The sequence below is a fragment of the Schistocerca cancellata genome, chromosome 2 (genome assembly GCF_023864275.1).
Source record: "Schistocerca cancellata isolate TAMUIC-IGC-003103 chromosome 2, iqSchCanc2.1, whole genome shotgun sequence".
Lineage (NCBI taxonomy): Eukaryota > Metazoa > Arthropoda > Insecta > Orthoptera > Acrididae > Schistocerca > Schistocerca cancellata.
The window spans coordinates 744,782,888-744,803,046 of NC_064627.1; the positions used below are offsets into that span (position 1 = coordinate 744,782,888).

Consider the following 20,159-nt stretch of genomic DNA (forward strand, 5'->3'; position numbering starts at 1 on the left):
GATATCGCCGTTGCCGCAAAAAAGCGTAGAGGGATCTTTGACATTCTCAGTATACCGAGTGATTAAAAAGTCAGTATAAATTTGAAAACTGAATAAGTCACGGAATAATGTAGATAGAGAGGTACAAATTGACACACATGCTTGGAATGACATGGGGTTTTATGAGAACCAAAAAAATACAAACGTTCAAAAAATGTCCGACAGATGGCGCTTCATCTGATCAGAATAGCAATAATTAGCATAACAAAGTAAGACAAAGCAAAGATGATGTTCTTTACAGGAAATGCTCAATATGTCCACCATCATTCCTCAACAATAGCTGTAGTCGAGAGAATAATGTTGTGAACAGCACTGTAAAGCATGTCCGGAGTTATGGTGAGGCATTGGCGTCGGATGTTGTCTTTCAGCATGTCGGTCGATCACGATACACTTCCGACTTCAGGTAACCCCAAAGCCAATAATCGCACGGACTGAGGTCCGGGGACCTGGGAAGCCAAGCATGACGAAAGAGGCGGCTGAGCACACGATCACCACCAAACGACGCGCACAAGAGATCTTTCACGCGTCTAGCAATACTTTTTTTTTGTTCTAATAAAATCCCATGTCATTCCATGTCATTTTGTCTATGGAAAAGTATCGTTACTGGATGACTGAAAGGAAACGCTGAACTAAAAGAACAGTATTTCCAGTTAGTGAATGCCTGGTAAGTATCTTATGAGTGAAGTGCAAGAAGATGGCGATAAATAAGAGAAAAAAACTCGATAATATCTGATAGTAACTTTACTCGTAAACGTCTATAAGCTCGTACACCAACACCGTATAAATACTTACGAGTAATTCCATACAGCGTTGCGAAAGACGTGAACACGTGAAAGTAGTTGGGCAGGCGAATGGAAGACTTAAATTTGGGGCAGGATTTTGGGAAAGAGCGAGCTTTTCGTAAGAAAACTCCATACGGTACGCTGGTGTAACCTGCCCTCAATTACTGCTTCAGTGTTTGGCGTCCTTGTCTTGGACGCCTGGCAGGAGGCATTGAACGTGTTCCGAGACACTCTGGTAGATCCTTTAACTTGTTAGTACAGGACTTGAAAATTCCACAGGAACGAAACTGACATCGGGCGTGCCTCAAGAAAGCACAACTCGGGTACCGAGCAAAATTAAATGGCTGTCTTTATATGAAGTCCGACTTTTTTCTCGGAAACTATGGAAGTTGTAGTTCAATGAAACTGACCATAATTGCTTCGTGTAGTGTAGAGTGTGGACTTCGGGCTGTGTTTTTGATCACGAGAGAGAGAGAGAGAGAGAGAGAGAGAGAGAGAGAGAGAGAGAGAGAGAGAGAGAGAGGGGGGGGGGGGAGGGAGGGAGAGTGAGTACTGCACGCTACCAACTCTCCTTCCTTTGCTGACCAAAATTGGCGATAAAATTCCGTTAGTCCGTTACCGGTATTCGATTGCTTACCTCCTGCTCTAGAGCCAATCAACTAATGTGCATACAAGCGACCTTTGTTACGTGGGGGGCATGGGGACAGTTTGTGTTAAGAATTCGCTGTATTTCAAGGTACTACTCTCTTCTTTTTCTTCCCTTAATCCTCCTTTTTCTTCCCTTCATACCACAATACACTGAATTCTGGATGAAAGTAAGCCACTGAAATCTTTCTTACTTCTTAAGACACTAGACTTCTATTTGGGGAACACGCAGAGTTAATTAGAGTTCAGCTGCACTAGATATTATTGTTCTGGTAAAAAAGAAAGATTAACAATACCATTAGAGAAATATCCTGAAATTACGAATCACACGCTTTAATAACAGAGCAGCCAAGCACGTGCGTTTTTGTGATAATAGCGTTCATTGCATAAGTGTTAAAGCCAGCCATACTAGAGAATGTTCTACAGCTCTAGCCCATCGCAGAGTATGCATTTTGCTTCATCTCCATTTTCACCTTTTTTTTTACACTTTTTCGAGTGACATTAATAAATAACTTTTATTTTATTGAAGCGAAAACCATAAAGGCTGTATAAACATAGAACCAAATGTAAATAAATATCACCTCAGAGCAGAATTGTATAGTGTGCCAGTGGAAAGATTGAAGGATATAGTTATGTATTGCTGTGCCCCTTGCTCTGAAAAATACCTAAATATGAATGTCAGAAGATACTTTTTAATGTGCAATGTATCTAAAGTTTTCTTCATTACTGATGCAGGGAAGACTGTTAAAACGGCTCTGCGCAATCTAAGCGCCAAGTTAGCTTAAGAATTTTTGTAACCCCGTTACAAAACAGGTTCTTGTCATTCTCCAAGTAGGTTAGATACACAGTTTGTATATATTCGTACGCACATGTAAACACACATCCTGAAAAATGTGATCCATTAGTTAAACAATGTAGAATACGCAGTAGTGGGCTACAAATTAATTGTAATTAAGCACTCACATGTCGCAGGTACTATATACTACCCGATATATATGTTACCTCTAACGCTAGCTTGTGGAAAAATATTTTTATTTTGTAATATGACGAACGGCACGAGCCAGTTTGGCCACTGATGTTAAGGAAGAATGTTTACAATTGATTAGTGATACCTATGTATCCATTAAGGTCTGCAACTTAAGGCATTGTGTCCTGTACAGACAATTGTTTCTCTACCTAACTTATGTTACATTTTTTACATTGCGCCATTGTACAGAGAATTGTTTTTCATACTTTCCCGTGTTGTGCAGGGCGATTGTAATTAAACTGTCACTAATTGAGCCAGTGTAGGCGGAAAACTTATATACTGTATGAGTACATAGCTTGATAGGAATTATGTTCAGACTGTGCGCTGCAGAATCTGCGTCGTTAGTATTGTCAGTGTCATGACTTGCTGTTACCGCGGCGGTAGGGCTGAAACACAAGCACCAGTGTGAATTAGGGTTGCAGGTAGTGAACACGGGTTGAACAAGGAGAGCAGGGCTTTACTCTAAAGCAAAACAATATCAATAATGGGGCTGCTCTTCTCGAGTAGCGCGCGTTGAAGAAATTTACGGAGAGGCCCTCTTTCTGAACCGGGGTAGAACAACATGATTCGGAAGTTCGAATCGACTGGCGATTTGAGAATTGCTCCTGGGAGAGGCCGACGGCCAATTGCACCATAAATAACTGAAGAAGTTACCGTTGCCATGGCTGAGAATGCAATATGCAATCTTCAAGCAGTACACGAGGGGTGTACCGACAGATGAACATTCCATGGGCCATTGTTGGAAAAGTGCTGCAAACATTTGTGAAATGGATCCTCTAGTGCGGTTCCAGGCTGTCTTGAATGCAGATTGTCATCACAATGAGCAACGTTTGTAACCTGGAACGTAAACAATTAACAAATGTTATCCTCTCGTGTGGAAATTGAAATGTGTTTCTGTCGGTGGTTTATTCTTTATCCCTTTACCGTTTGTCTTTACAAATGTTTCCACAAAGTTTGATTGTCGTGCAATCACTTGTTTTTCATGGGTGTCCTCTCAAGCAGCGAAAGTTTAATTATAACGACGTTATATCTATACCACAGATCTGATAATGCTGAGGACGAAACTTATCATAAGGAGTAAAAAAATAGAAATCAATATTGGCGACCAAGACAAGAGTAATTTATTAGCACCGAACATGGTCGTAGATTCTCTAAAGGACTTCATGTCTAAGCAGATTTCCGCGAGATATTACTTGTCGTTCTTCAGGCGTACGCCATATGAGATATTTCCAAAGTTCCTTTGCACTCGCTCGAGTCAAACCAACCTATGATAATTTGCGCCGCTCTTCTTTATATAGGTCCTGCGTAATTTTTCCTTCGATGTCTTAGTCCACCTAGTCGATGTTGGTTCCACACAAGAACGAAGATTACTGGGACAATGCGAGAATCCCGCCTTGCTGACCCTGACAGGGTCCTTGTGGATGTTGTTTCGCATTGCTTTCCTCGATCTATTATGAAATCTCACGCCTGTATCCCTAAATTGTGGATGCCTGTGGCAAGTGCATTTGTAATGTTGTGTTGTGTTTGTATTGTTTCGGATGAGTGTGGAGTGAAAGGAAGAGAAACGCAGAAACCTAACACATAACCTGCTGCTTTGCAGTAACCCAAGGAGTGACATGGAGGAAGACCTCAACCTCAATAGTGTTTGATGACGTCACTATGATACACTGCGGACAGATCGGAAATTTCATACACGATATTGGGGTAATGTCTGATCATCCTAAACCTCATACCGCTACCTATCTTCCCTTGCAGACCAAATACTGGCGACGAAAATTTTCTCCGCTATCTAGGCTTGAACAAATTCGATCCGCTCTAAATCGTCACCTCCGTCTCACGGGCGTGCATTAGCGACCCCAGCTGCGGAGGCATAAAAATGTTCAATTAGCGACCTCTTTCGTAGAGAGATTGCAGTTTCTCTGTTTCTTATTCATGAACCGAAGCTTGCTGCACCCATGCTTGCACCTACTGAGAAAGATGCGGACAATTGTACGTTTTGGATGACAGCTTGCGCCGTGTGTGGTGGTGTTACGAACTGGGACTAGCTAGAGTCCGAGAATATAATAAATTCTAGAGGTTGTGGCTAGATTTAGATGTCTTATTTGATGCATTTGCATAAGTTGTAAAATCTTTTCTTTTTCTTCTCAATCCGAAAGTCGATGGGCTCATTCATAACTCCTCGCTTCTTGATGCTAGTCTCTTGGGTTGTTTTTTGTCAGCTTTAATTTCATCCGTGAAGTCGTGTCTCGGTCATCCTCCCTGTCACCCTCCCTCTATCATTCCTTCAGAGCAGTGAACGGGAATGAATGTTTTCCTTCACGCTTTGATTGTTTTTAGTACATTCCTTGTCCCTTCTGCTCTCTTAGTACGTGGTGGTTCGAGACGCTTTAGGTCCATGGTGTCTTCAGCATTCTCGTAAGATTGCAGCCTTTTGTTTTCCGTCACCCCTATCTACCAAGTTCCTTCCTCATAAAAGCTTATCCTCCCAATACAGCCTTTTAGGAATAGGTTCCTGGCACTGTTTTACCTCAGTAGTGATCTTTACCAGCTAAATGATTCGTTTGCGTCGGCTGTTCTAACTATAAAATGTAATGAACATGCGCCACCCGTTGTGATAACAACTTTCGAGGTGCACGAAGGAAGTCACTTGTGCCAGCTTTTCCAGGTGCACGACTGAGTTCTTTTTTCCATTCATATGCCACTTTCATGATTTTTGTTTCACTTCTGTGGGTCTTCAGCTCGCAGTTGTCTATTAAGATGTGATTCATGTAGTAAAGCACCTTCGATGACATTTATGTAGTTAACAAGAATCCGAAGGCAGTGGCGGAGACCTTCATTGTACTTAAGAATAGGCCAGTTGGAAATGGAATCGAGTATCGGTCAGCAGAAAATAGAACATATGGCTGATGAGAAAGGACGTGAGTAGAGAATGCCGACCGCTGTGACTTTGGGCAATTATACTTTTGAGAGAGATGCGCTGTTTAATAAGTGCAATCAGTAGTCATCAACTAAAATAACATCTCTTATGAAATTAAGCAGAGATTACTAGCAGCCAGCAGAGCCTGTATTGCATTTAAAAAAATCTGTTTTCCTCAAGGCTTTTAACTTGTATTACCAAATCAACCATTTATAGCTCACTTATAAGACCAGAGCTTACACGTGGCTCAGAAATTTGATTATTAACATCGTAAGATAGAGGAATGCTAGGTGTCTTAGAGATGAAGGTACGTCGGAGGATCGTTGGCCCAACCTGTGTTAGAGGGAGATGCACATTGTGTATAAAGATCCACTTATTATAAGAATAGTGAAATCAGTCAGATTGAGGTGGGCGTTACACGTGGCAGTAACAAAAATGCTATTAGATGGAAATCCATGGGATCAAAGAAGTGGAGTGGACCGAACCAGATGGATAAATGGACCTGAAGGAAATGTGCTTTAGGGGATGGAAACCTCGAGCGTTGGATCGTGATAACTTGCAGGGAACAGGTGACGAGGCCAAGGTTCACAATGAACTGCAGAGGCACTGAAGAAGAAGGAGGAGGAGGAGGAGGAGGAGGAGGAGGAGGGGGGGGAGTAAAGCGCTTTCCGTTCGTCGTTACATTTTTGCCCTATAGCGCAATGTTAGCTTCAAGACGGATCTTGTTGAAACTTTCGTCATTGTTATGCGATTGCTGTCAGTTTCTGAGAGTCCTTCCATCGAATTCTCTGTGTAGACAGTAAATAGTGGTGAATAACTCCGCGTAAATAAAGGCGTAGTCGTGAGACGTTGCCAGTGCGATTATAACAGTGTGCCCCGGAGAGCGGTGTCGCCACTGTTTCTTGCCGCGCCGCGGGGCACTGCGGCCGATTCTCTTCTCTTTTGTCCCGGAACGCGGGCAGCCCAGCCCAGCCGGTCTGTTGGTCTGTCTGTGACTGCCTGCGTGCGGCCATTGTCAAGGTCTCGGGCGTTGGTTGGGCGTGGCTGCCTTCGCTACTCCGCCCCAGACGCTGTTCTCAGCAGATGTTCCGACTATTTCACCATTAGCTGTTTCTTTTATCCGCAGTTCGTCTGCCGTGAGCAAACATACGATAGAGGAAAATAAATTACATTTTTACCTGCTTCCAACTCTAATTTACACTACTGGCAATTAAAATTGCTACACCATGAAGATATGCAGATGACAAACGGGTATTCATTGGACAAATATATTATACTAGAACTGACATGTGACTATGTTTTCAAGCAATTTGGGTGCATAGATCCTGAGAAATCAATACCAAGAACAACCACCTCTGGCCGTAATAATGGCCTTGATACGCCTGGGCATTGAGTCAAACAGAGCTTGGATGGCGTGTACAGGTACAGCTGCCCATGCAGCTTCAAAACGATACCACACTTCATCAAGAGCAGTGACTGGCGTATTGTGACGAGCCATTTGCTCGGCCACCATTGACCAGCCGGCCGGTGTGGCCTAGCGGTTCTAGGCGCTTCAGTCTGGAACCGGGCGACCGCTACGGTCGCAGGTTCGAATCCTGCCTCGGGCATGGATGTGTGTGATGTCCTTAGGTTAGTTAAATTTAAGTAGTTCTTAGTACTAGGGGACTAATGACCTGTGAAGTTAAGTCCCATAGTGCTCAGAGCCATTTGAACCATTTTTGAACCATTGACCAGACGTTTTCAGTTGGTGAGAAATCTGGAGAATGTGCTGGCCAGGGCAGCAGTCGAACATTTTCTGTATCCAGAAAGGCCCGTACAGGACCTGCAACATGCTGCCGTGCATTATCCTGGTGAAATGTAGGGTTTCGCAGAGATCGAATGAAGGGTAGAGCCACGGGTCGTAACACATCTGAAATGTAACGTCCACTGTTCAAAGTGCCGTCAATGCGAACAAGAGGTGACCGAGACGTGTAACCAATGGCACCCCATACCATCACGCCGGGTGAGACGCCAGTATGGCGATGACGAATACACGCTTCCAATGTGCGTTCACCGCGATGTCACCAAACACGGATGCGACCATCATGATGCTGTAAACAGAACCTGGATTCATGCGAAATAATGACGTTTTGCCATTCGTGCACCCAGGTTCGTCGTCGAGTACACCATCGCAGGCGCTCCTGTCTGTGATGCAGCGTCAAGAGTAACCGCAGCCATGGTCTCCGAGCTGATAGTCCGTGCTGCTGCAAACGTCGTCGAACTGTTCGTGCAGATGGTTGTTGTCTTGCAAACGTCCTCATCTGTTGACTCATGGATCGTGACGTGGCTGCACGATCCGTTAAAGTCATGCGGATAAGGTGTCTGTCATCTCGACTGCTAGTGATACGAGGCCGTTGGGATCCAGCACGGCGTTCCGTATTACCCTCCTGAACGCACCGATTCTATATTCTGCTAACAGTCATTGGATCTCGACCAACGCGAGCAGCAATTTCGCGATACGATAAACCGCAATCGCGATAGGCTATAATCCGACCTTTATCACAGTCGGAAACGTGATGGTACGCATTTCTCCTCCTTACACGAGTCATCGCAACAACGTTTCACCAGGCAACGCCAGTCAAGTGCTGTTTGTGTATGAGAAATCGGTTGGAAACTTTCCTCATGTTAGCACGTTGTAAGTGTCGCTACCGGTGCCAACCTTGTGTGAATGCTCTGAAAAGCTAATCATTTGCATATCACAGCATCTTCTCCCCGTTTCCGTTACATTTCGGGTCTGTAGCGCGTCATCTTTGTGATGTAGCAATTTTAATGGCCAGTAGTGTACAATCAGTATTTGTCAATGAATAATTTTCTCGAAAGTGGCAAATAATTCCATGATATAAGGATCGGGAAGCTAACTACAACGTATACGGAAACCAGATAGCAGTTATAAGAATCGAAGGACATGAAAGGGAGACAATTGTTGAGAATGGACTGAGACTGGGTTATAGGCTATCCACTATTTTATTCCACTTGTACAATACGCGAGCGGTAAAGAAAACCATGAGCAAACTGGAAAGGGAATTAAAGTTTAAGGAGAAGACATGAAGAATTTGAGTTTTGCAGAGGACATTGTCATTTTGTCAGGGGCGACAAAGGAGCAGGAAGCTCAGTAAATGGAATGGATAGTGTCGTGGCGCGGGAAAAGGTTATCACATGAATATCTGCAAAGGCAAAACAAGAGTAATGTAGAAAAGTCGAATTAAACCAGCAAATTAGTAGAGGATTTTTACTATTTGGCTTGCTCAATAACTGACCATGGTCAAAGTAGAGACGATATCAAAGCCACGCCGCTAATAGTAAGGAAAAAATTTTGAAAATGACATGTGTTAAGATCGAATGCAATTTTGAGTGTTAGGGTGTGTTTACCTGGTGTATAGCCTTATATGTAATGAAACGTGGACGGTAAACAGTGCAAACAAGAAGAGAATGAAACCTTTTCAAATGCGGTGTCATAAAACAATTCTGAATATTAGATGGTTAGATCGAATAACTAATGACTAGGTACTGAATCGAGGAGAAAAGATATGTATGGCACAACTTACTACAACAAGCGATCGTTTATAGAAAAGCATTTTTATTTACCAGTCAGCTGTATAAATTACATTTATTGGACCGGTTTGGGTTTTTTCAATCATCATCAGCTGGAAGAACTGAACAAACAGAAGAAACTATATGTAATATGACATGCTGTTTGTTCACAGCACCACATGGCCTGAGATGTCAGTCGCGTGTTTGCTGTTAGGAGTGTATGTATAATTTTTCTAAGTTTTGTACGACTTTGTCAAAAGCTGATTGTGTAGCATTGTGCGTGTAGCAATTGCTACATTTGGTACGTGAAAGTGTCTTCTGTTAGAAATATGCATTTGTAAACGAACAGATGCCATAATTTTTTAAATACTGCATATGATGATGGTTTTCAGAAATACAACTCTTAATTTTTTCGTATGTGTCTGCGTGTAGTACATGTAGTTTCGTGTGTATGTTGAGATTTCCCAGTTGATGATAATTGAAACAACCGAAACCGATCGAATAAATATAATTTATACAGCTGATTAGTAAATAAAAATGCTTTTCTATAAATATTTCATTGCTGTAGTCAGTTGCTTACATAAATTCTTAACAAGGGAAGGGTTGTGAGAACACATCCTGGGGGAAGCAGGAATAGCAAATTTGGTAATGGAGGGAAATGTCAGTGGTACAAATTGTACAGACAGACCGTGACGTGAATACAGTAAGCAGGATCAAATGGATGTAAGCTGCACTGGTCATGCAGAGAAGTGGCTTGTTTGGATTGGCTATCTTGCAGAACTGCATCAGACCAGCTTTCGGCATGAAGACCACAATAACATAATTGCAGGGAATATTTCCGCCAACAAACTCGAAAAAAGTAAAGTCGCATGACATCGTTGACAGAGATGCCCACGAGCGGTTGTTGAGCCACGTAATAGGAAAAGACTTTGCTTCCTTGCGCGCTATGGCAAATTTCTCTCACGAAACGTATGTTTGTGCCTGTAGTATATCTCTCCAAAGAGACTATGAGTGCACATAGACATTAGTGCGACGTTTGTGTTCTGCGATGATGTAAGAAGGGAGAGGATGAAACCCGCTACCGACACTCATCCCCCTCCCTGGAATAACGCTAAGGGGGCCATATGGGCTAAGGCTCCCCATCCGGCGTACGGATCACCGTCAGCCACACGCGCCGTCCAAGAGATGCTGTGGAGGTATGGTGATGTATGGTGAGTCCATACTAAGCGACGCTTGAGGTGGTGTATAGAGCGACACCAATGGTCAGTGGATGCCTGGAGCGAATAATTTGGACTGATGAATCACGATATACCCGGTGGCAATGCTGTGGAAGGGATTGGGTTTGGCGAATGCCTGGATAAAGTTACCCGCCATCATGTGTAGTGGCAACAGCAAAGTACAGATGAGGTGGTATGTATGGATGGATGGATGGATGGATGGATGGTGATCATGAACAGTACGCCATCACCTCCATCTAACCCCTCCCCCCTTGAAGATAATTACTTCCACTCCCAGGATTTCAACTACACGCCTTCGAGCTAAGCGCCAATGTATAGTCGTGCCTTAGCGATCTCTGATACGGACGCTGGTAAAAAATTGGAAAAGGTTGTTTGTAATGGAACCATTGTTTCTCACTTCCACCTAGGTCGAGTTCTGGTTTTAAGTTGCTGAGGTACTGAAATAGTGAATTTCAGTGTGGCACCAACAGTGTAGCTACGCCATCTTAAAGAAATGGGAATGCTCATATATTTAAAGTTACGTTTATTGCAAATATGTAAGTAGTGTTACAGAAGCTAAATGTATGAGCTTTTCAACGGCAGGTAGTGCACATACGTCGAACAACAACGACGACAACAATATTAGGTTGGTGCATAAATTCGTAGCGTTTTTGTTTTGCATGTTGGTATTCCGCTTGCTGTGGATTTATTTATCGATTGTCATTTTTTATTTGTAGTTCACTGGTGCTATTGGAGTTTACATACTGATATTTTGTCATTTGAAAAAAATGGCTCTGAGCACTATGGGACTTAACAGCTGAGGTCATCAGTCCCCCAGAACTTAGAACTACTTAAACCTAACTAACCTAAGGACATCACACACATCCATGCCCGAGGCAGGATTCGAACCTGCGACCGTAGCGGTCGCGTGGTTCCAGACTGATGCGCCTAGAACCGCCTGACCACAACGGCCGGCTATCATTTGAAGATAGTGAGTGGAGCTCGCAAGCATAAATGTTTTAGTCTCAACTCAGAAATTAAATAGCATACAAAATTAGTTTCACAGAAAAGGAATTCTTGGTCACAGCTGATAGCCGGTCTCTTAATTTCAATGAAACATTTGCATCTAGTTTCATACAATAGTGTTCGTATTGACGTTTAATTTTGTTACAGTGGTAGCACGATTAGTGAAGCAGGAGACACGTTTTCTGGGCATATATACACGAGCTCTTGCCAAAGCTGATACAGCGGCCTTTACGATCAGAATGTTGTTCACAGTCAGCACTGGTGATACACCGAAAAGTGTACACTTTGCATAATTGCATTCCTTGATGTCATTTGGAATGATACTTTAAGCCATCTCATCTGAATTGGGAAGAATATTCTTTAGCCGAAAGAGTGTCATCTCCATCAGCGGTGTTAAATCATCAAGTCATGTAGGGCTGTATTTCACTTTTCGGTACGTCTACCAGATTGTCGTATTTCTAGTCGGCAGAAGGTTCCGCTCAGTGAAGAAAAGATAGAGGAATGATGTTCATATTGCGAAAAATTCAGGAAAGTACGTAGCCCTCAGCGTACATTGCAAGAGGCTTACGCATGAGTTTGAATGCAGTTAATGACAAATCAATGCTGTGCAAACCCGTATAGTTCATTGCAGGAATATTTTCGATCTGCTTAATTTTGTTATGAGAATGTATTCATTAAAATGAATGGACTAGCAGACAGTACTGTTAATTTGGTGGATTTTGTTGTCATAGTTTTTCACGTGAGAAGGATATAGGGTCGTTTACCTTAATCAAATCGCCTTGGTCTGGGTTTTCAATCTGTGTGTGTGTATATTTTTTTAATCGTTCCAGAGGAATGCTGGAAGGTTCCCTTTAATAGATCATTGCCGAAACTTTCCCACATCAATTTCCGTCATTAAAATTTGTAAACTGAAGTGAATTCTTTTTGTTGTTCTTGTACCAGCGTTGTTTGCATTTCAGATGTTAGTAGTTCCATGTTTGGTTATCTTCATTCGTTTTTCCGTCTTGACATTATGACACTGATACGGGTCACGTTTGATAAAAATAAAGTGTCATGCCTGGCAACTGTATACTGTACACTAAAAAACTGATGGTTAATCCTCGGAGTACCAAGGAGTGACTGGGAAGGGGGGTACTTTGTGCCACCTTTTGAAAAAATTGTAATCTACTCAGTTACTTTATATTTTAAAATTTTGAAAGAAAAAATTTTATTGTATTTCATGAATTCTTGTACGAGATTCCATATCTGTTTTACATTGTTCAGGTAAGCGTAACCCAAAAATTTAAGTCCCCGTAGCAATGTCAGTTTCCCCAAAATGTCGTATTCAATATTTAGAGGTTTGGAGCTTTAGTTACACATCAGTATCACATTAATAAGTATATTGAGCGTAAAAGTCAACAATTGTGAATGAAATTTACGTTTTTTAAATTTTTTTGTTTATCGTGAAGCTGGTAGAACACGTTATTGAAAGTGCGTTGATACTGATGAGAGTGAGCTAAAAGGTATTTTCGGGTTATGGACCCTTCTCACACATCAGTACCTTTTTAAAAAGTATGCTGTTAAGGCAATTCAGGTACAGTTAACGAATTTACCTGTTTTAAATTTTTTTTCGGATGAGCATTTTGTAGCCCACCTGCCCTTCTTGGCAATGTGACTTATGGAAAATGCCTTGGTATTGCTAGGGTTAAGGAATAAAAATGGGACTGGAAACTTGTCCGTACTATCGGACAGCTCATAGGCCTTACTTCTCCTACTCGATGTAGAATAGCCGTTAGCAGCAGCGCTAGCATGCAATTCTTGAATCCGTTGCGCAGTGCTCGGAGACCAAGCGGGTCAGCGTTCACGTGGTCGCAGACGCGACGACGCCCGTCCTTGAGAACTGGAGCTGCCGCCTGCCCTACACAGAGCGTCGGCTGCCCGCTTGTTACGCCTCCCCCCCCCCCCCCCCCCCGCATCCTTCGTACCCCCCACCACCCCATACCACGCCCATAGCATACATGACACGACCGCGACGACGCCGGATCATTCCTGTCGTGGAATCATCATCGGAAGTTGTCGTTTAGGTACTACTGAAACCCAACTCGCTATTTTCTCATACGACTTTCTGAAAACCACAGATCAGTCAACAGATGCAGTATTTCTTGAGATCGCAGGGGAGCAACATAAAGAACTGAGTGGAGTATAACGTGGCATACTTGCAGAGGCTCGCAAACCCAGATATTCCCTCAGAGAAATCTAGTTAAATGCGACCAAGTCAACAGTTAGTTGAGAAATCGATCCGGTGGACCGAAGAAACTATCAGAAAATGAACGCAGATCTCTGAAGCGTCAGCTATTCCAGAAGGTTTCCCTTGCAGTTCTGGTACAGAGATAGATGACACGTCAGTCAGTGGACAACGATTGTTGCCTCTTCCACGGCAGTGCCGATGTCCAGAGGTTAGTGATCGCAAGAACGAAACCTCAGCGACTTCTAAAATGATATACGAGTATACAGGGTGTTCATAAATTATCTTCAAGACTTAAGAAGACTTTAATAGCTTTAAAACAATACTAGGTATTAATAGATGGTTTTCAGCATGTGGCACCTCATAAAGTTTTGTTTCATCAGTATGTGGACCCTTAGTGGCACGGATAATGTCTAGTCAATTCTCTACACGTACGATTCAAGATATCCACGGTGACATGTTCAAATGCATTGCGAATGTATGCCATCAAGTCCTGTAGGAGTCTAACCTTGGTTCTGTACACCAGATCATTTACAAAAGCCCACAGGAACAAGTCTAGTGGTGTGATGCCAGAGGATCGTGGCTGTTATCATACTGGACTATCTCGTCCAGTCCACCCTGACTTGAAACTTTTCATCTATAAATGGACGGACAGTTAGGGACCAGTGGGGTGGTGTCCCATCCTGCAGGAGTATGACATCAGGTTGTAGGTGTTCCAACTTCTGGCACAGCAAACTCTTGTAACATATACATGTAAACACCACAGTTGACGGCAGATTCGATGAAAAAGAAAGGGCGAATGATGGAACTGTGCAACTTGTGCGTCATTCCGCACCAAACTTTCACCTTTGGACGTCTCTTTCCAATTCACGTATAACGTGAGGACGCTGTGAGCCCCATATGCGAACATTATGACGGTTCAGTTTCCCAGATGCATGAAAGGTTGCCTCATCGGAGAAACAAATCTTTTCCAAAAAGTCATTGTTTGCGTCAATATTGCCTAGCATATCTACTGCAGACTGCATGTTGATGTTTGTCCATAGGTTTTTAATACCTGAAGCAACTGCACCTTGTAGGGATGTAGCCGTAACCTCTTGTTTAAGACATTGTGCTCTTTGATCATCTGATTTCCAACTCACTGGCTGCCATACCGATTTCGTTGTTGCAAACTCCTGCCGTACCTTGTTCACGTTGGCGTCTGAAACAGATGGAGGACCCGCTCCTTTGTGTGGGGAACGCTTCCTGTTTCCGTAAATGATGTATGCCGAGCCAGAATGGTTGTCGGGACGGTGTTTGCCTTTTATACCGTACTTGAACGTTTCGTTGCACTTGGATATCGGACGTCATCTGTATGAACCAGGCCACACACTGAGCTTTCTCTTATGGCGTCCACATTTTATCTGGTTTTCAAGTTCCATTTTGCGTCAGAATCACGTCAACTGGAAACTATGAAAACTGTATGAGTTTTCTTACGACATGTTGAAAGCATTTGTTAATATCTAGTATAGTTTTAAAGATATTGAAGTATTAAGCTGTAAAAATGGTTTATGGGCAACCTGCATTTGGGAAAACTGGGAGAAACTTTTCATGGAGTGATGAATCACGTCACATAATCTTGATATCAATATATGTGGACCTGGCTAACGGTATTAACCCAAATGAAAGTCAGTGGAGTTAATATGATGGTGTTGCCCTGTTTCCCGTGATTTGGCCTCAAACCATTCGTTTTGATTGGTTGCAAACGAAAGCAGACAATCATGGAAACCTGTTTTAAAAAACTTCATGCCACTTAGACTGTGCCAACACTTTAAAATTAGACATTTTGTGTTTCATCTTGGACCATTACACCGCTACTCGAAGGAAATCGAATGAATTTACTAGAGTGACATCATCAAAGATCAGAGTGACTCCTGTGGAACATTGATGGGATGAAATAGGGCGTACCACATGTAGCGTACCATATCAATTCAACCAGTTCAAATGCATCAGACGGTATGGAAAAAAAAGCCGCCTCCATCGATCCAGAAACTGGTAGTTAATTTGTGAAACAGGATAAACTGCATTCATGGATTCTTGGTGTTACGTTCCCGTTCTTATGAGATGGTGACTATCGCAATCATCTCAGTAGGAATGAAAGGAGTGTACGGTTTAACGTCTTGTCAACAGCTATATCATTAACCATAATAGAACGAGGATTGGGAATGAAATCGGCCTTACTCCTTACAACGTAACCATCCCTGCATTTGCCTTGACCGATTTTGGTAAAACGCGGAAACTATAAATCTGGGCAGCGCGGAGTGGCCGCGCGGTTTGAGGCGGATTGCGCGGCCACTCCTGTCGGAGGTACGAGTCCTCCCTCGGGCATGTGTGTGTGTGTGTGTGTGTGTGTGTGTGTTTTTTTTGTTCTTAGCATAGGTTAGTTTAAGTAGTGTGTAGGTCTAGGGACCGATGACCTCTGCAGTTTGGTCCCTTAGGAATTCGCACACATTTCACTATAAATCTGGAATACTGGACGAGATTCTGAACTCCGCTCCCATAGGCTATGCTAGTGTATTTATTATCGCTGCTCACTTGGTTACAACATCAGGAATCTAAGAGAGATGTTTTTCTGTTACAATATCATGAACTTTATCGATCATTTATGTGAAGCCGGCCGGAGTGGTCGAGCGGTTCTAGGCGCGCAGTCCGGAGCCGCGCGACTGCTACGGTCGCAGGTTCGAATCCTGCCTCGGGCATGGATGTGTGTGATGTCCTTAGGTTAGTTAGGTTTAAGTAGTTCTAAGTTCTAGGGGACTGATGACCACAGCTGTTAAGTCCCATAGTGCTCAGAGCCATCTGAACCATCTGAATAACATCGGAGATAGGCTACAACCCTGTCTCACTCCCTTCCCAACCACTGCTTCCCCTTCATGTCCCTCGACTCTTAAAACTGCCATCTGGTTTCTGTACAAATTGTAAATAGCCTTTCGCTCCCTGTATTTTACCCCTGCCACTTTTAGAATTTGAAAGAGAGTATTCCAGTCAACATTGTCAAAAGCTTTCTCTAAGTCCACAAATGCTAGAAATGTAGGTTTGCCTTTCCTTAATCTATTTTCTAAGATAAGTTGTAGGGTCAGTATTGCCTCACATTTCTGCGGTATCCAAACTGATCTTCGCCGAGGTCGGCTTCTACCAGTTTTTCCATTCGTCTGTAAAGAATTCGTGTTAGTATTTTGCAGCTGTGACTTATTAAACTGATAGTTCGGTAATTTTCACATCTGTCAACACCTGCTTTCTTTGGGATTGGAATTATAATATTCTTCTTGAAGTCTGAGGGTATTTCGCTTGTCTCATACATCTTGCTCACCAGATGGTAGAGTTTTGTCAGGACTGGCTCTCAAGGCCGTCAGTAGTTCCAATGGAATGTTGTCTACTCCCGGGGCCTTGTTTCGACTCAGGTCTTTCCGTGCTCTGTCAAACTCTTCACGCAGTATTGTATCTCCCATTTCATCTTCATCTGCATCCTCTTCCATTTCCATAATATTGTCCTCAAGCACATCGTCCTTGTATAGGCCCTCTATATACTCCTTCCACCTATCTGCTTTACATTCTTTGCTTAGAACTGGGTTTGCATTGAGCTCTTGATATTCATACAAGTGGTTCTCTTTTCTCCAAAGGCCTCTTTAATTTTCCTGTAGGCAGTATCTATCTTGCCCCTAGTGAGATAAGCCTCTACATCCTTACATTTGTCCTCTAGCCATCCCTGCTTAGCCATTTTGCACTTTCTTTCGATCTCATTTTTGAGACGTTCGTATTCCTTTTTGCCTGCTTCATTTACTGCATTTTTATATTTTCTCCTTTCATCAATTAAATTCAATATCTCTTCTGTTACCCAAGGATTTCTACTAGCCCTCGTCTTTTTACCTACTTGATCCTCTGCTGCCTTCACAACTTCATCCCTCAGAGCTACCCATCCTTCTTCTACTGTATTTCTTTCCCCCATTCCTGTCAATTGTTCCCTTATGATCTCCCTGAAACTCTGTACAACCTCTGGTTCTTTCAGTTTATCCAGGTCCCATCTCCTTAAATTCCCACCTTTTTGCAGTTTCTTCAGTTTTAATCTGCAGTTCATAACCAATAGATTGTGGTTAGAGTCCACATCTGCCCCTGGAAATGTCTTACAATTAAAAACCTGGTTCTTAAATCTCTGTCTTACCATTATATAATCTATCTGATACCATCTAGTATCTCCAGGATTCTTCCATGTATACAACCTTCTTTCGTGATTCTTGAACCAAGTGTTAGCTATGATTAAGTTATGCGCTGTGCAAAATTCTACCAGGCGGCTTCCCCTTTCATTTCTTACCCCCATTCTATTTTCACCTACGACATTACCTTTTCTTCCTTTCCCTACTATCGAATTCCAGTCCCCCATGACTATTAAATTTTCATCTCCCTTCACTATCTGAATAATTTCTTTTATCTCATCATACATTTCATCAATTTCTTCATCATCTGCAGAGCTAGTTGGCACAGAAACTTGTACTACTGTAGTAGGCATGGGCTTCGTGTCTATCTTGGCCAAAATAATGCGTTCACTATGCTGTTTGGTAGTAGCTTACCCGCACTCCTATTTTTTATTCATTATTAAACCTACTCCTGCATTACCCCTATTTGATTTTGTATTTATAACCCTGTATTCACCTGACCAAAAGTCTTGTTCCTCCTGCCACCGAACTTCACTAATTCCCACTATATCTAACTTCAACCTATTAAAGAAATAACATTTAAATAATCTTTTTTGAGTGGACTTTGAACTGAAACAATTTACACTAATTTAAATTTTTTTAAAGAAACTTAAAAATATAATTAAAACATATATATATTCTTTCGAAAATGTGCGTTACGTCTTCTTGGTATTCATTGGTGGTGGAGAGGATTTCCCTACGTCAGAACGTATACAGCACCACGCCCTCTTCCGCCGCGCCCAATTCACCTCGCCGCCAGTAGGCTGAGGGCCATTCCGCTGCAGCTGGTTCTTACTGGAGCGTGCTGTTGCATTCAGAAGTAAGCCTAAAACATGTCTTTAAAAATCTCATAATAATTCCTGTGCACAAAATCACTTTGCTCATTAAGTAGTAGGTCTGGCTCCTGACCTGTATAGCAGATCTCGAAACCCCACCAGCCGACACCGCTACAGAACCGTGTGAGCCTCTGATTCAGACCGTCCACTCTCCTGTGTACCAGAGGTCCGCAATCAGTCCTGTCAACCTAACCTAACGACTTCTGCAGCTTGTTGCACCCTACGCTCTTCATGGCATCCAGAAGGACCCGTTCCACATCTGGAATGACACCACCCAGTATTTACACGGAGTGTACGTTGGCCTTCTGCCCCTCCTTGGCAGCCATATCCCTAAGAGGCCCCATAACGCGCCTGACATTGAAGCTCCCAGCTACAAATAATCCCTCCCTCTGTGGCTGCCCGGATCTTGGAGGCTGAGAGGTTTCCTCTGAAACAGGACTCGCGACAGCATCTGGCACAGGCACACTGTCAGCCCTAGATAGCACCTGGAACCTGTTTGTCAGACTAAATGGTGAGGCCGTATGTTCGGCCCCACTGAAAGTCTTTCGCAGCGTGCCACTCGATCAGGGTGAAGGAGTCAACCTCAGTGCGAGCAGTAACTGGGCTGGCCACTGGTGCGGACTGATCGGCCAACTCGTGGGTCGTGCTGGACGTCCGTTGGATCCCCACGGTCGGTTCACAACATAGCCCATAACACTGCAGCTTCAAGTTGTGAAAGCGAAGCCAACACAACGTGAAACAGAGTGTGAAGTGTCACCAACTCAGCTCGCATGCGCGTACACTAATCATAGTCCCTATCCAGAGTAAAGACGGTGGAAAACAGCAGTACATAGACAGTAAACGACTATCGACACGCGCTACGAAACTGACGAAAACGCCAGAACTGTGTCTAGTAAATTAGATCACTACAGAGAGATTCAAAACTAAACTACCAAAGCACACAGATGAGACTAAATACGAGGGCTGTTTGGAAAGTAAGGAACGATAGGTCGCGAATTGGAAACCACAGTGAAAATCAAAACTGTTTTATTTGCAATAGTTAGCTATAATTCCAGCTACTTATCTCCATAGTCGCCGATCCAACTTAGACGTTGTCGTAGCGTTGTACTAACTTTCCAATATATTCGTTATAGAGGGCAGCCGCCTGTGCTTTCCGCCAATTCTCTACGCTGGACTACAGTTCCTTGTCTGTGCCAGACTGTTGTCTTCATAACCAGCGGTTCATGTGAGCAGATATGAATCTCATTGGGAGACAATTACGGGCTGTATTGTGGATAATCAAACATTTCCAATTGCCTCTGCAGAATGCGGCTGAGAATTGTCTTGAAGAAGAAAACGCACGACAGTTATGTAATGTTGGCTGCATAGCTTCAGGCGAAATTTCTCACCAGACGCTCGTACTTGGCGGGAGACACGATTGTTCTAGGTATCTTTATATGCTCCCTGTGTGCTCAGAAGTAAAAAGAACGACGTAACGCGATCGATGGGCGTACTAGAGACACTGTCCAACACACCGGTGCAAAACTTTATCGGATTTTCTCTGTGGTTTCCATTTCGGGACCGATCGTTCCTTACTTTCCGAATAACCCTCGTAATTCACTCCTGGTTAGGAACTTGTAAAATGTCACAAAATCGGTTGCTTTCCAACAC

At 43.1% G+C, this 20,159-nt stretch overlaps 1 protein-coding gene across 2 annotated transcripts in view; it reads left to right on the forward strand.

Annotated features, from left to right (window-relative positions):
• The window catches only part of LOC126162554 (vacuolar protein sorting-associated protein 18 homolog), a 329,211-nt gene that overhangs the window by 219,416 nt on the left and 89,636 nt on the right, over positions 1–20,159 (forward strand). The window lies entirely within an intron of this gene.